The sequence below is a fragment of the Lissotriton vulgaris genome, chromosome 1_1, assembly GCF_964263255.1.
Source record: "Lissotriton vulgaris chromosome 1_1, aLisVul1.2, whole genome shotgun sequence".
In the NCBI taxonomy this organism is placed as follows: Eukaryota; Metazoa; Chordata; class Amphibia; order Caudata; family Salamandridae; genus Lissotriton; species Lissotriton vulgaris.
The window spans coordinates 276,439,555-276,455,115 of record NC_141685.1 but is presented as its reverse complement, the minus strand read 5'-3'; the positions used below and the strand labels follow the sequence as shown (position 1 = coordinate 276,455,115).

The window sequence follows — 15,561 nt, the reverse complement described above, 5'->3', positions numbered from 1 at the left end:
AAAGCGTTCATTACCTAGAGCACAATTTGCGCAATGAGATGAGAGCAACAAAAGTTAACTATGTTACACTCCCGAGGGGCATCTGTGACTAAGAAGTCTTGTCACGTGGGCTCCTATAGGGTTTATTTGCATACCCACAATCCCCTGCCACTTGTTATCCCTCTTATGTACTTGAATTGATTTTACCACTTAATCAGATCAAAACCTCAATCAAAATGTATTCACTGAGACATGTTTCAAGTATTCATTTAGTTTTGTGTCCCACAATCGGGGGCAGATTTACAAGCCCCTTACGACACTTTTACGCTGCCGCAGCGTCACTTTTGTGACGCAGCGGGGGCGTAAACAATGCGCCACTATGCGACATATTCGCAACTTGATGCATCTAGTGAGATGCGTCACGTTGTAAAGCCCTGCACTACATTATACCTGAGTCAGGTATAATGTATGCAGGGTGGGCGTTCCGTCGCAAGGAAGCCCCTTAAAAGGGATGCAGTGAAATGAGTCCCTTTAACGTCCCCGCGCCATCAAAACCTTACGCCTGCTTGCAGCAGGCTTAAGGAGTGATGCAGCACAGCCAGTATAGGGCACCCCTGAGCAGTGCTGGAGTTGTGTTGCGCTTGCAACACAACTCCAGCACTGCGACACCTTTACAACGTCAGATGCATCACGCATCTCTCTATACTTGCGCCACGGTGCGCCACATTGTAAATTCGGTTGAATCCATGGTTTCAACCGTCACGCAAAATAACTGGCACATCCCTGCTGATATGCAGGGATACGCCAGTTACTGCAAATCTGCCCATCAGAGTCCAAGGAGTTGTGTTCCCTGCGGTCTCTACAACAGTATATTGCTATCATACTCTGGTTTCTCTTCAAACCGAATAAACCTTTCGCCTTTTACTAAAAATTGCTGTGGAGAGGAACATTAAAGAGTTTCACTCAATTTTATGAGACTCTGGGCCAGATGCATCAAAGGGTTTTGCCCATTCTGTGTCTATGGGAAAATGTGTTGATGCATATGGCCCTCTGTCTCTGATAGAGCTGCCCTACAAAGTTTAAGATATATAAAAGTGGTCGAATTAAAACTGCTCGGGACCACTAATTTTATCGCTTCGGGAGAAACACAATTTAGGGGCAGATTATCAAGGAACGGCGTTAAAATTATCGCAGCTTTAGCGGCAGGAAACTGCAGCTAAAACGGCGCCAATGGGCTTGATAATATGCCGTGGAGAATTCCAATAGAAGCCCATGTTCACACCAGAACATGGGGGCATATTAGCAAGCGGCAGCAATAATTATCGCTGACCGCTGCTAGCGTGAGGAATTTTATCGCCCGCTATCGCTGGCGATAATCTCCATATTAGCGTTGTATTAACAACGCTGAACGCCATGGAGATAAAAATCCCAGCGATAGCGGGGATTATCGCCGTTTTCAATGGAATATCGCTGGTTTTCCAGCGATATTCCATTGAAAATGGCGATAACCTTGCTGATAGGGCAGGACAATCTTAGCCATGTAATCCACCTCCCATTGGATTACATGGCTAAGTACAGGTCACAAGCAGGCGTTAGGAAAGTAGCGTTAACTGTGGTTTGCGCTACTTTTCCTAACGCTCTGCTTATTAACGAGCAGCTTGATAATAGGAGAAATGTCGCTTAGCGACATTTCTCCTATTATTTTGCCCTGGAACGCCCACTTTGCATCTCATTAGAGATGCAAAGCTGGGCGTTGTTGACATGGGCGCAAAATCAGCAGAACACGCGATAGCGTGTCTTTGCTGATAGGGCGATGAAATTATCGCCGCTTTTCAGCCGAAAACGGCCGCAAAAGCGGCAATAATTTAAAATCGCCTGCCTTGCTAATATGCCCCATGGACTTCTATTGGAATTCTCAAGGGCATATTATCAAGCCCATTATCGCCGCTTTAGCAGCAGTTTCCTGCCGCTAAAGCAGCAATAATTTTAACACCGTTCCTTGATAATATGCCCCCAGGTTTTAAATAATGTAGGTAATACTGCATTGAAAATAGTCCTTCTATTGAATTCTCTATGAACTGCTCTGTGAAATCAAAACGCACCACCAGTGAAAACTCCTGGTCATCTATACTACTATTATAAAGAGAGAACTTGCACCTTTTGGCCAGGTAAACTCGGGAACCACAGCACCAATTACAACACCCAATACAGCGTTGGAAAGGGCAGTTGCAGCAGAAGGACATAGGCTATGCAGACGCCCACCATATACATTTAAAATGTAAAAGAACCGTGCCAGCAAAGTAGTCCCTTTTGAGCGTGTCTGCATTGTGCTGTGAGTGTGTGCTGGGGGCGTGACAATCGCTGAGGGCATTCCGTCACGAGTGTTGTTTTTTCTTCCCAGGTTCTATACATTCCAGCTCCCTTTAAATAGTAATTCAGTGGTGGCCCCATTCTCTTAGAACCACCCCAAGCACAGTTATGGACAAAAATACAACTAAAAGACCCTGCAAAGCATTATGGGATAAGCTTAGCATAATTTTTAGCATTCATGAAAGGGTTTCAATGTTTTTGAATGTTACTCATCAGGGACATCTTGGGACAACGAGGTGAACTGCAACTTGATGTATAATATTTTAAATGCTATTGCATTTGCCTCATCAGGGACATCTAGGGACAGCGAGGTGAACTGCAGCTTTAATCCAGTGGTGAGGAGAGCATGAGACTCACGTCTCAGCATACCCATACCCCTCGGGGTGACAAATGCAAAAACAACAGTTGATGGACAGAATGCAGAACAATGTCATACATTCACCCCAGTACAGAGATCTGGGCCTAAATCCATAGTTTTTTTGCACTCCACACCACCCCAGTTCAGACATGGCCATATGCAAATCAGCCTTGACCCTGTGACTCATGGGAACAGTCCAGCCCGAAGGGCGGAATGTATCACACGCCCCCAGCATTTGTCACGCCCCCCCAGCACAAGCCCACAGCACAACACAGACACGCCCACAAGGGACTACTTTCCTGGCACGGTTCTTTTACTTTTTAAATGTATATGGTGGGCGTCTGCCTAGCCTATGTCCTTCTGCTGCAACTGCCCTTTCCAACGCTGTATTGGGTGTTGCGATTGGTGGTGTACTTTTCGAGTTTACCTGGCTCAAAGGACACAGTTCTCTCTTTATAATAGTAGTATAGATATGAAGCTCACAATTCCTTCGGCAACAAAAGAATCGACCGCACTCTACTGGTGGAAATTAAAGAACAGGTTTATTTACTCCGTCAGGTTCAAAACAGGACGCGTTTTGGCTTCGCGCCTTTTTAGGTTTCGCCTAAGCGAAAGCTGCGCACTGCGCAGCTTTTTTGCGCAGGCGAAAACCTAATGAGAATACTATGGTGGCTTGGGAATCCGCCCTCTGTTCCATTTGCTAGCTCCATAAATGGAGGCTAGCCATTGGAACAGAGATCTGTCCGTCATGGCCGGACCAGATTTGTGGGCGTTCCTGCGATTTCTTCCCTCCGCAACGTCATGCGGCCGTGGGCGGAGTTTATTTTTTTTTTGTCGGCCACCGGAGGAAGTCCAGGTGAGTGCTTGTTAACATTGATAGGCCTGAAGAGAAAATGTGCTTGCAAAATGTATTACACTGCTAGTCCTGCCGCTTTAACGCCGACTCTCCGGAGGAGGTGTGGTATGCTAACGAAGGAGGCCGGATCACTGCTGAATAATATGACAGGGCGGATCGAAAGCACCGTCCCGCTGAATGGAGCGGGCGGCGTCACTGCTGGCTGCGGGTGACCAGGCTCTGAGGAGGCGGCGGCGGCAGCTCAGCCCGGGAGGCCCCGATGCTGCCCCCTTCCGCCGCTCCATGTGAGGGATTGCGCTCTGCGACTCGTGAGCGGAGCTGCGCCGGGACAAAGGCGAGGGCTCGAGGCTGGCAAGCGACGCGCGGGACCCGCCGGGGAGACTGGAGAGCACCGCTCCGAGGGTGAGGAGGCGGCGGCAGAACAATGTGGCGGGGGAGGGGGAGGGATGCGCGGCAGCACTGGAGCCTCAGACACCGGGAGACTGCACTGGGAGGGCATGAGCCTGACTCTGTCCGGGTGCCAGGCGGGCAGAGTGGGGACCTGTGGGCACTTCAGAGGGCACCAGATTCCCGCATCCGTCCTGTCGCCGCAGGATCACAGTGCGATGCGTCCTTCACTTTAGAGTGCTCTTGATGACAGGAATCCAGGCGCGTAGTTGTGACAAGGGGGATCTGCACTTCCAAGTCATATCTCATCCCTGGCTGTGAATGTAGAGCCGGAGGTGGCAAGTTGTGCGAGTGAAAATTATGCTTAATGTGTAGTCTGGTTCGTTTGTAAAGCGCCCTAATGCCATTGGCTAGGTTGGCGCTATAAAAATGTACACAAATACAGTGACTGTTAATGTGGTATGTTTCATTGGGTGAATTTCGTGGAACCTGAGATTCTTCGGCATTAATCCACTGTCGTGAATACAAAATCCCAGTTACAGTGCCAAGAGTCCGTGGAAAGGGCAGGGGTGTACTTTTACAGTCTTATGATATATGTGGGAATGTCTATTGGTGCACGTTAGTTGTAGATTGTATTTTTTTTAACAAGTCGCTTTTCTTGGGGAACACATCTGTTCAGTGTCCCAAAATACATCCTGTACAAGTGGGTGGGACAGAACCCACTTGAAACCGTTAAAGTTTAATTTACACCAGAAAGGGAAAACTGGCCAGACTGCGACTTCTAGGTTTAACTGTTATTCAGCCCTCAACCTGCCAGGAGAACTGCGAGCCTTGAATGCGAAGGCCCCCCTGTCTAGGGTCACTCACACACTTTTATCCCAAAAAAGTGACATCTATCAACTTTTATTTTACTATTTGTTTCCCAAAAAGTCAAGGGGCAAATAAATACAATGGCCTGATGTCGGCATGTACATTGTACAGGGTGAGCCATAGGTGGGTTCACTGTTGAAGGCGCTATATTTACCATTGGTGACATGACAGGGTAGCTATTTTCTCAGCTGCGTGTTTTACATAGGCCTTGCGGTGGTATGTGCCATATGAGGTGGAGGGGGGCTAGGAGAGCGGGGATGAAAGCTCTTTGGTATAAGCAGAAGCTGATTACAATGAATATATAGTTATTTAGTTACACTATGCTTCTGCAAAGACAAGCTCATGAAGTCGATTGACCATGCCGTTCTCTCAGATTCTGAGAAACTCGTGTTTTGGAATTTAATAATGTGTCCCTATGAATGGTTAACTGAGTTTTTCGGTCGCATACCGAGGCATGAATAGTTCCGTTGTGCTGTGACAGCGCCTCGTGTCAGGTTTGTACACTAGGTGGCGCTTGTCATATGTGTGACATTAACCGCATCGCTGCTGCAGTGATTTTTGCGCTGTGCGGCTGTTTTCGATTAACCGCGATACATGACGAGCTCAGCTCGTCATCCGCACACGTCACCCGTGGCTGATGACGAGCTCAGCTCGTCATCAGCATCAAAGGGGTTAAGGCTTTGTTTCTTGGTAGTTTTTGGTCTGTAAAACCCCTGGATGGTTTTGGTTTTATTTAATTTAAGGGGAAAAGACACATTTGGAATGCTGCTGGCCCTCTTCAGCAAATCATTGCTGACAGACAGGCCTGTGCTTTTATATTCACCTACCAAACAATTTAGTTCTCTTGACCTGGCACGTCCGTGTATCTCCTCCACCACCTCCATCCCAGATATTTCCAGGTCTTTTTGAAAAGTCCTGCTTGAGGCTGCTATACAAGGGGAAATATAGAAATTATTTTTGGACCTTGTTTTGTGGAGTGTGTATGGGTGTCTTCATCATTCCGCTGCGCCACCCCTGCATGTACTAGTGCATACATGCAGATCAATATAGAGCAGTAATGAAACAAGGTTGTTCTATGCCTACTTTCCCTAATTTAATCTGATGCATCCCCAAACTTTATTCTTCGGAACCATCTCAGCCCCTCCCCCCACGCTATCTATCCTGGTAATGATTCTTTGAGGGTTGATTTGTGCACCTTGGACCCTTAGAAAAAGACCTACCACCATTCAATCATTCAAGGGTTGGTAAAGCACAGCTATTCACCCGTGAGGGTCTCAATGCCCTGGGGGAGGTGGGGAGCAGATTCGTTTAAGTATTGGGGTCATTGATAGAGTCAGGCCTTGAGGTCCTTCTGAACTGGGGTAGCGTGGGAGATAGTCTGAGGGGTAGGGTGTTCCAGGTCTTGGCAGCGAGGAAGGAGAGGGACTTTCCCCTGGTTCTGGTCTTGTAGATCCGTGGGATGGTGGCCAGGGCGAGCTGGTTGGTGCCGAGGTGTCTTGGGTGCGGGGAAAGAGAGGGGGTGCTGGTCAGGTTTTTTGTTCCCGCATTGTGGAGGGCCTTGTAAGCATGGGTGAGAAGTTTGAAGGTTATTCTTCAGTCTGCCGGGAGCCAGCGGAGCTCACAGAGGTGTTGAGGGATGTGGCTGTGCCGGGGAAGGTTGTGGACCAGTCTGGCTGCAGAGTTCTGGACATTCTAGAGCTTGCAGGGTTTTTCAGGGTTCATTGGAGGGCTCCTCAACCCGAAGCCAGCACCTGAGTTAGCCCCTACATGATCATTGTTTTAGCGGTGCATCCTTCAGAAGATGACCTCAGTTTGTCCATTGTTCCGGTACCTCCTGTCGGGGTGGACACACTGTTGGCGTTAGATACCTCTTGCACCCGCTGTCCGAGATTTCGCTGGGTCTGAGACCCTCTAACGCCCTGAGAAGTAGTGTAGCTGGTACCCTTCCCCCCACCCCTTGACTGGAAGCAGTTCGAGTAGCCTGCGGCCTTGTCTCGCGGGGGAGGGGCGGGCGCCCTACCTGTTCAGGCTCCAGCAGACAGGCGGGCACTTGTTTGCTCCTCTAAAGACAGGTCACTGAGCGCTGAATGCACCCGGCCTTTCACTCCGCCACGCTTGTGATCACAGAGCCGGGCCTCCCACATTCCTGACCCCAGACGGTCTTGCAGGCCATGCATGTGCTTTCCTGGTAATTAGACATCTATTCCGTGACTTTGCTGCACAGCTGTGCATGCTGTATATGTGTGCCTTTTAAAAATGATTTAAGTCGACTGCTTAATAATGGAGGATTAGCAACTAGACTGAGAATGTTTTTGTTTTGTTTTTGTTTGGGCCACGCACTGTAACAAACGTGTTTCGTCGTCGGTGAACTACTTTTCAGCTTTTTTTTGCAGTAGGGAACCTATTTTTTTCCTCACATTTTGATGATTTATTTTTTGTTTCCCATCTCATTTTATCTCTTCCCTTTCACTCTTCCTTTCTAAACCCAATGTTTTCTGCTGCCGTTCTATTTCACATGTCTCTTCCTCGTCCCTTTTGTGTCTCTTTATTTCCCACTTTCCTCTCTTTCTTTGTCCATTTTCCTCTATTTTCCCTCTTATTCTCTTTCTTTGCATCTTTTTATTCTCTCCTCCCTTTTCCTTTCCACACATCGCATTCTCATGGAATACCTCGGCCTCCTCTCCCTCAGGCACATTCCTCTCCTGTTAATGGCGAAAGAGAGGGCTGCTGTCGGTGTTTAGGTTTCGCCTGTCGAAAGCTGCGCAAGCAGCGTTTCGCGCAGGTGAAATCTTTTGTTTTGCAGTATGGATGTTTGTCCCGCCTCTGTTTCCCATTGGCTAGCTCCATAAATGGAGGCTACCATTGGAAAACAGAGGCGTCCGTCATTCTGCGAGGCGACTCGTGGGTGTTCCTGGGATTTTTTCTCATCCTGCCCCTTTTGGGATGTCAGTGCGGCGGTGGGCGGGGTTTATTTTTTTGTTCGTCTATGTTTATTTTGGTCATTCCGCGGCCGGAGGAAGTCCAGGTCCAGGTGAGTGCTTTGATCGTTCCCGCCCCCCCCGCTGTCCGTGCCTTTCCCGTCCCCCTCCCGCTGTCCGTGACTTTCCCGCCCCCCTCCCGCTGTCCGTGCCTTTCCCGCACCCCTCCCGCTGTCCGTGCCTTTCCTGCCCTCCCTCCCGCTGTCCGTGCCTTTCCTTGTTTAAAATTCATTGGCGTGCAACTAGTCCTCATATTTTGTGCAGTGTTACTTTTTATGCCAACGGAAATACTGGCGCAGTGACTACTATGTTTAGCAGGGCCTCCATTACCGTGCCTTTCACCTGCACTGTAGTCTGCACTATGAAGACGCTGATGGCTGCAGCGGGGCTTCTTTGTAGCACAGATTAATGGACCAGACTTTAATGTTCTAACAACAGGCTTTCAATATCTGGGGAAAGTGTATTTTCGACACTGCCTGCCAAAGCCAAGGGCTCCCGTAATACACTCTATACCATGCCTAAGTTAGTGCACACGCGTTTCTTCTGTCCGCGTGCTCAGTGCAGGTTGTGTGGGACTGAAAGACGAGGTTGAAATATGGACCACCGGCGGTCACCCGAGTATTTGCGCCCTGCTCAGTGACGAATGGCTGGTTTCTCTGCAGGAAAGGAATGTGTCTGTGACTTGTCACCTGAAAGTTGTCTCCTGCCCGGGTCATCGCTTCGCTGTTGTGTCTTTTAGAACTGCATGTGGCACAAAACCCACTCTAAGAAGTTCGGCAGTCTGTGTGTCAGCGCAGACCCCAATCGGAACTGGGATGTCGGATTCGGAGGTAGAAGCTGGTGCCGTCTTTTTTTGATGTGGTAGTTTTACATATAGTGTTACTCTGGGGCATCATCCCATGAACAAACAATTATGTAGACCACATTAAATGCGCCCCTCCATTGATCTTCCAACATCTCTTCCTCCATTCCTATGCCCCGACCCATCCTTTCTGTCGTTCTTTCCTTCTTGCCTCCTTCTTTATCCCTCACCCACACCATTGCATCCCCCTCCCGCTGTCCGTGTGCCCGTTCCCGCACCCCCCTCGAGCTGTCCGCACCTTTCCCGCCCCCCTCCCGCTGTCCGTGCCTTTCCCGCCCCCCACCCGCTGTCCGTGCCTTTCCTGCCCTCCCTCCCGCTGTCCGTGACTTTCCTTGTTTAAAATTAATTGCCATTTATTTATCTGTTTTCAAAACCAACACATAAATACAAATTTTGTCATTTACAATGCCAATAGCTCAAACTTTTCAAAAGGCGAAACCATTGCATTGTAAATGCTTGTTCTTACTGTTATGGCACACATTTAGTACAAGCATTTAAATAAAGTTTTCAATTTCATGACATCATTTCTAGGTAATTCATTGAAATGAATGATATACTCATCGTAATCAGTTCATGTGGCGGCCATCTTAAAATGTGTTTGGACATTATAACAAATAGACATCTGATTCGGTATGAGAAAGTTAAATGGGCCATACTTTTTTATGGTACATAGCCTATGTCCATCTGCTTACCCTGACGTTTCCTATGATGTATTGGGTGTTTTGATTGGCGCTGTGGTTCCCGAGTTTACCTGGCTCAAAGGATTGTGGTCTCTCTTTATAATAGTAGTATAGATAGATGGATAGATATCTGATTCGGTATGAGAAAGTTAAATGGGCCACACTTTAGCTACAAGTGAAGTTTGAAATGCAATCAGTACTTCATTTAAACAAGGTAGAGACTGAGAACAACTAGTGTAAGTTGTAGACATACGTTTTAAATAGGTTGTGGGATAATTTAAGGGCCTGTTGGCAGGTGCTGCAAAAAACCAAAGCTTAACCTTGCAGTACATTATTCATCTGTGGATTGCTGTATACATGCTAATGTTAAAGAGTTCTCATGTAGTGCTATCAATAATAACCAGATACTGGGCCTGATAACGAGTTTGGCGTTCCTGGAGCAGGCCACCTCGCCGGCGCCCTGCTCCAGGACCACCAAACACGCCTGCCGGCCGCCCGCCAGATTACAAGTAATCTTGTGGTCTGGGGGAGGTTCTTTGGCGTTCCCACTGCAGTGCTTATTAAAAAGGTCCCACACTGGTAGCGCCAAAACCTGTTCCATGCTGTGCAGGAAAACGGGTGACAGCACACGGGGGGCACTACATGCACCCCCCTGAAGGCACACATTGGGCCTAAGGCTTTGTTTCCTCACCGCCACAGTTTTTGTGGCGTACTAACCACCATGAAAACTGTGGCGGTGAGGAAACTCATAATATACGCAGTGGCACCGTCAAGAATATTGCAGCAACAAGACCGCTGCAACATGGCCAGGGATCTCTGATCCCTGGCGGTTGCAGCTGTCCCATGGCGGTCTGCCGACCAACTTGTAATAGGTTGGTCAGACTGAGGGTGTGGCGGTGCCCGCACCACAACCCTGGCTATGGCAGTCCATTGGACCCTCATTGTCATAATTAGGCTCTTTGTTTTTGAAGGATATTCAGGTTTCAATAAGTTGTTGATCTCATTAATCTCTGAAGAGCCAATTAGTTTCTTACGCACCTCAATACCAGTTAAAAAAAAAGCATAATATCTACAGAATGTGGGTGATTTCACAGATATGTTTCACGCTTGTTGTGAAAAGTTACACCGATTAGTACCACAGAGGGTATGGAAAATGGAGTCCTTGTGTATTCTATTTAATACCTTCCAATCTGAAAAGCTAATAGTAATCTGTCATTTATGTTGGATGATGTCATTTGAGATGTCATCAGTGATGTCAATTAACATGTCATGCAATACACGAGTTTACAAGCAGTGCATGAGGGGCGCAATATATAGTTAGCTCAGTAAACTATAACTGGTGAATTTCAGGTTTATTTTTTGTTTTAAATGAGAGTTTTAAAATTATGACACAGTCTAACTATAGCTGCACTTAACCTTTTGTTTTTTTCATGCACATACATGCGTATATATCAATCATGGGGAACCATTGCTGCTTCCATTGGTTCCGTATACTGTTTACCTGGGGCTCCTGCGGGTTTGCAGGGCTGCTCTTGATCTTTTTAGACTCTCATTACAGTCACGCTCAGGTGAGGGCAGATCTGCCTTGAAGGTGGTAGGGGCTGATTCACAGAACTAACTTAAGACAAAATTCTAAACTTACTACTTTTGGTATTCACAGAAGTTAGGATTTTGTCTTAAAACAGACTTAAGACAGAATCCTAACTTCTGTGAATACCAAAAGTAGTAAGTTTAGGATTTTTTCTTAAGTTACTTCTGTGAATCGGGCCCATAGTGTGTGTGCTTGGTGATGGAGAGTGAGGAGAGTCATGCACTCAAGGGCATTTGGGAAGTTCTCCTCAGCGTGCTTAAAGAAGAGTATTTCAGCCCATGACCGGTGCCTTCAGCTGCCGGAGGCCCTTCCAAAGAGCCCATCTTCTCTTCTCCCTGGTTAGTAGAATACTCAAGGTTGCTTGGGTGAGGCCCAGGCAAACACTGGGAAGAACAGACTTCTGGAGGAATTAAACTACCTGAGGTAGACTGCGCAGGAAGATTCTTACAAGGCATGAGGAGGGGAAAGAAGAGTGAGAAATGAAGGAGAACTCTAAAAATTGCATTATGAGATAAGCACGGACATCATGAAAGGGTCGGCAGGGGTCTCAGATGCGACCCCTGGCTTGCCCCTTGCAATCTCCAGCTCTGCTTTTCCAACCCATGCCTCAGATGTGGCAAAAACAGTACCAAGCACAGAAGGTAAACAGTGCCCTGATGAACACTGTATACCTTCTGCAGATCCCACTGGGAGATTACACTCTGTTAAAAATAGTTAGATTCAGAAGTGGAATGAGTGCTCTTTATAACACAACATAAAATAAACAACTTTTAAAAAATATTTTTTTTTGTTGGCACAGCCATAACTATCAGTACTTAAAATAAATTGGAACAGAAATGTCACCTCTGGGTTCTGCTTTGTGATAGTTCCTTAAAAACAATGATAAATCCAAACTTATCAATAGAAAGGAGTAAATCATGCCAGAAACATTGTTCACATGAAATGTATAGTCCCTACAAATTAGAACTAGAGGGCCTGACCCTACTGTTTGTTAAATCTCTTTTTTTGAGCATCTTCCTGTGATTTGGCTTTATTTTTCCCTCTGAGGTATATAGAAGGCTTCGGTGATGTCAACCAGTGATTTTACAGTGACTTCCTGTGATGTCCTTGAGATCAAAAATAGTGTGTGACGTCACTTCATCTACCCCTAAAGGAAACCTAGACTACATAGGGTAGCCTGGCACAGAGCGGGGAGTCGCTAAACCCCCAAAGCTGGCGTGTAATGCTTAACAACCACTCCAAGTAACTCAATGACTCAACACTAAAATAAAGACTCCACACCAGTTCTTAGAAAAATACGGTTCGTACTTTATAAAAATTGCCTCTGTTTTCTTTGTGGTTCTGAATAATTGCTTCACATAAGTACAACCCCTTACAATTTGGTACAGTATGATCACATTTCATATTCTTACAACACCATCTCGAACATTTCCCTGTCACAATACAAGGTAACTTGACTTTCCCCCTGCCTAATTAGAGTAGAACGATATTAAATGCAAAAGGGTTATTCAATTCGAGGCTTCCTTCAAGATAGTTGGTCAATACATTACCCCAGGCGTGCAGGGACACGCAGGCTTAAAGATCATTAACTCTGACAGTACTTTTCACAGCTGCACCACTAGAAAAGAATAAGTAGGTTAGAAATTCACTTCCTTTAACCCTACTTAAATTCCCCTCCTTCTAGAGTAAGATTTGGACAGCTCTAGTATCACGCTAATGCCTGGTTTGTTCTCTTCTCCATGCCACCCTGAACTTCCACTACAGCCTGGTTCTCTCTTGCCTGTACCGAACTGTTCACTAATTGTGGTTCGCTACTCCCCACGTTTAGCTTTCCCTTCCGTTTATTTGGCAGTTCAATAGTTACTCAGTTCCATTGTGAAGGTTGTTTATTTGTATGTCATTAGGCACTTTAAAGTCATCAATGGTCTGGAAAATGAGCTCCAGACACGCCTGACACCCTCCAAAGTTTGGCTTCCCTTGGTGCTGCCTCCGCCCTCTGCCCGCAAAAGACCCAGCTTACTTTAACTCTCCTGAAGTCTCGATCTGCCGCTGCACCGTGGAAGAGGATGGGAGTGGTCTGGGCTCCCCGTCGCCGGCTCGCTCGGATCAGCTGTCTTCTCCCTCGACGCTGAGGAGGCGCGGCTCAGCGCCCGCTGCTCTCACCTCAGACACGGGGATCACCAAAGGAAGTCCCGCCTTTGCCTTGCCTCTTCCGACGTGGGCCCGCCTTCTTCCCTGTCGCTGACGATACCTCCGGACGGACGCTCCTCCTCTCACCCGGCCTCCTCCAACGCTGGTCCGCCTCCTCTCACGACGTCACCGCAGAACAGCTGGACCTCGGCTTCATCAATGTCGCTTCAGGGACGGCAAAGTGCAATGGCCAACTTCTGTCAGGTTAGACGCCGCAGTCTCCGCCGCTCTTCCCACAGTGAGTTGGTCTCACCAGGCTGCGCTCACAGCTCGCTTGGTCCTTTCTCCTGCAGCGCGCCACCTATGGGGTAGAACGAGTTCACTTTTGGTTGGGGGGGGTTCCTGAGGTGTGCGAACCCCCTCTGCTCTCTGGTTTCACACCGTTAGGTTTTTCAGTGCTTTTAAGGTGCTAAAGTAGATTTCTGGTGCACAAATGGATCTCTGCCTCAGTGGGGTTTGGTCAGCTCAAGAGTGGTCACATCCAAGCAGGTTCACAGCCGGCCCACGGGTCGATCTTGTCCCCACCAGTGCACAGCCCTCCTCCTGTAGTTGCCTCCCTCCTCACTGGTCACTACTGTTGTTACACAAAATGGCCGCTCTGTCACCGGCCTTTTATAAGCTAGCCTCTGACCATCAGAACCTACTAGGAGGTTCCAGAACTTTCCCCATGAAGTCCAATGGGGTGACCTCACGCGGTGACAGTTGTGGCAGTTACTGGGCACCATTTAAGGTTGCCCTAGATTTTCAAGAGGCTGACTAGGCCTCAGAGGTAAGAAAAGAAAAACATAGCCAAGGAACACCCAGCCCCCTGTCAACATTGAAAAAGAATCCTGGTAGACCCAAAAAAAGAAGGAAACACTAGGAAGCCAAGGGGGACAAAAATAAATAATAATTGGTAGGACATTCCCAGAGGCAGACAGGTCTAACACGCGTCCCCCCCAGCTGAAAGTGGGGAGAGCTACCCAACCCCTTGGGAGTTCTCTTCACTAAGGCGGAAATACCTAGAGAGACCGTCTGCGTTGGCGTGGTCCACTCCAGGCGGATGTTCCACCCGGAAGTCCATTCCCTGTAGGGAGATAGACCATCTCAACAACTTGGGATTTTCCCCCTTCATTTGCATCAGCCAACGAAGGGGTCGGTGGTCGGTCTGTACCAGGAACTGCGAGCCAAACAGGTATGGTCGCAGCTTATTCAGTGACCAGACCACCGCAAAGGCTTCCCTTTCAATTGCACTCCACTTCTGTTCCCTGGGGAGTAGTCTCCTGGATAGGAAGACTACGGGTTGATCCAAGCCCTCATCATTTAGTTGCGCTAACACGGCCCCAATGCCATGTTCTGATGCATCTGTTTGGACAATGAACTCTCTGGAAAAATCAGGAGCCCTAAGTATTGGAGCAGTACACAATGCTTGTTGCAAAGTCACAAAGTCTCGCTGACAAGCGTCCGTCCAGACTACCCGTCGGGGTTGTTTCTTAGAAGTAAGTTCAGTGAGGGGGAGCACAATGGTGCCATACCCCTTCACAAAGCGACGGTAGTATCCTGTGAGGCCCAGGAAGGCTCGGACCTCAGTTTGAGTCTTGGGGGGCTCCCAGGCCATGATAGCCTCGATCTTTGCCTGGAGGGGCTGCACCGTTCCCCTGCCCACCAAGTGGCCTAGGTACACCACCGACCCCTGCCCAATCTGACACTTGCTGGCCTTGATTGTCAAGCCAGCCTGCTTAAGGGCCTGGAGAACAGCTTGCAAATGTTGCAAATGGTCCCCCCAGCTGCTACTGAAGACGGCAATGTCATCCAGGTAAGCAGCAGAGAAAGCCTCCATTCCAGAGAGGACCTCGTTCACCAGTCGCTGAAAAGTGGCAGAAGCGTTCTTGAGCCCAAAGGGCATCACACAGAACTGGTAGTGACCCTCAGGCGTGGAGAAGGCTGATCTTTCCTTTGCTCCATCAGTAAGCGAAATCTGCCAGTACCCTGAAGTAAGGTCAAAGGTACTCAAGTATTGGGCAGCTCCCAGCCGGTCAATGAGTTCATCCGCCATTGGGATCGGACGAGCATCAGTCTTTGTTACTGAATTCAGTCCTCGGTAATCCACACAGAATCTCAATTCGGGTGTGGCGCCCGGCGGGGCAGCTTTTGGTACCAAAACCACCAGACTGGACCAAGGGCTACTAGAAGGTTCGATCACTCCTAGCTCCAGCATCTTAGCGACTTCGCCATGGATGCTGGCCTTCACCTTGTCTGACAGCCAGTAGATCTTAGACTTCACAGGTGGGCTGTCTCCTGTGTCCACATCATGGGTACACAGGTGGGTTCTTCCCGGGACAAGGGAGAACAGTGAGGAAAATTGCTCTAGGATCTGGCGGCAATCTCTCTGCTGTTCAGGAGTCAGGGATGGTGAGAGAATTACTCCCTCCACCGACCCATCCTTTATTTGAGACGAGAA

General features: G+C 48.2%; 1 pseudogene; it reads left to right on the top strand.

Annotated features, from left to right (window-relative positions):
* The first annotated feature begins 859 nt into the window (after positions 1-859).
* On the top strand, positions 860-982 carry LOC147746920 (U5 spliceosomal RNA; annotated as a pseudogene).
* Positions 983-15,561: the final 14,579 nt, after the last annotated feature.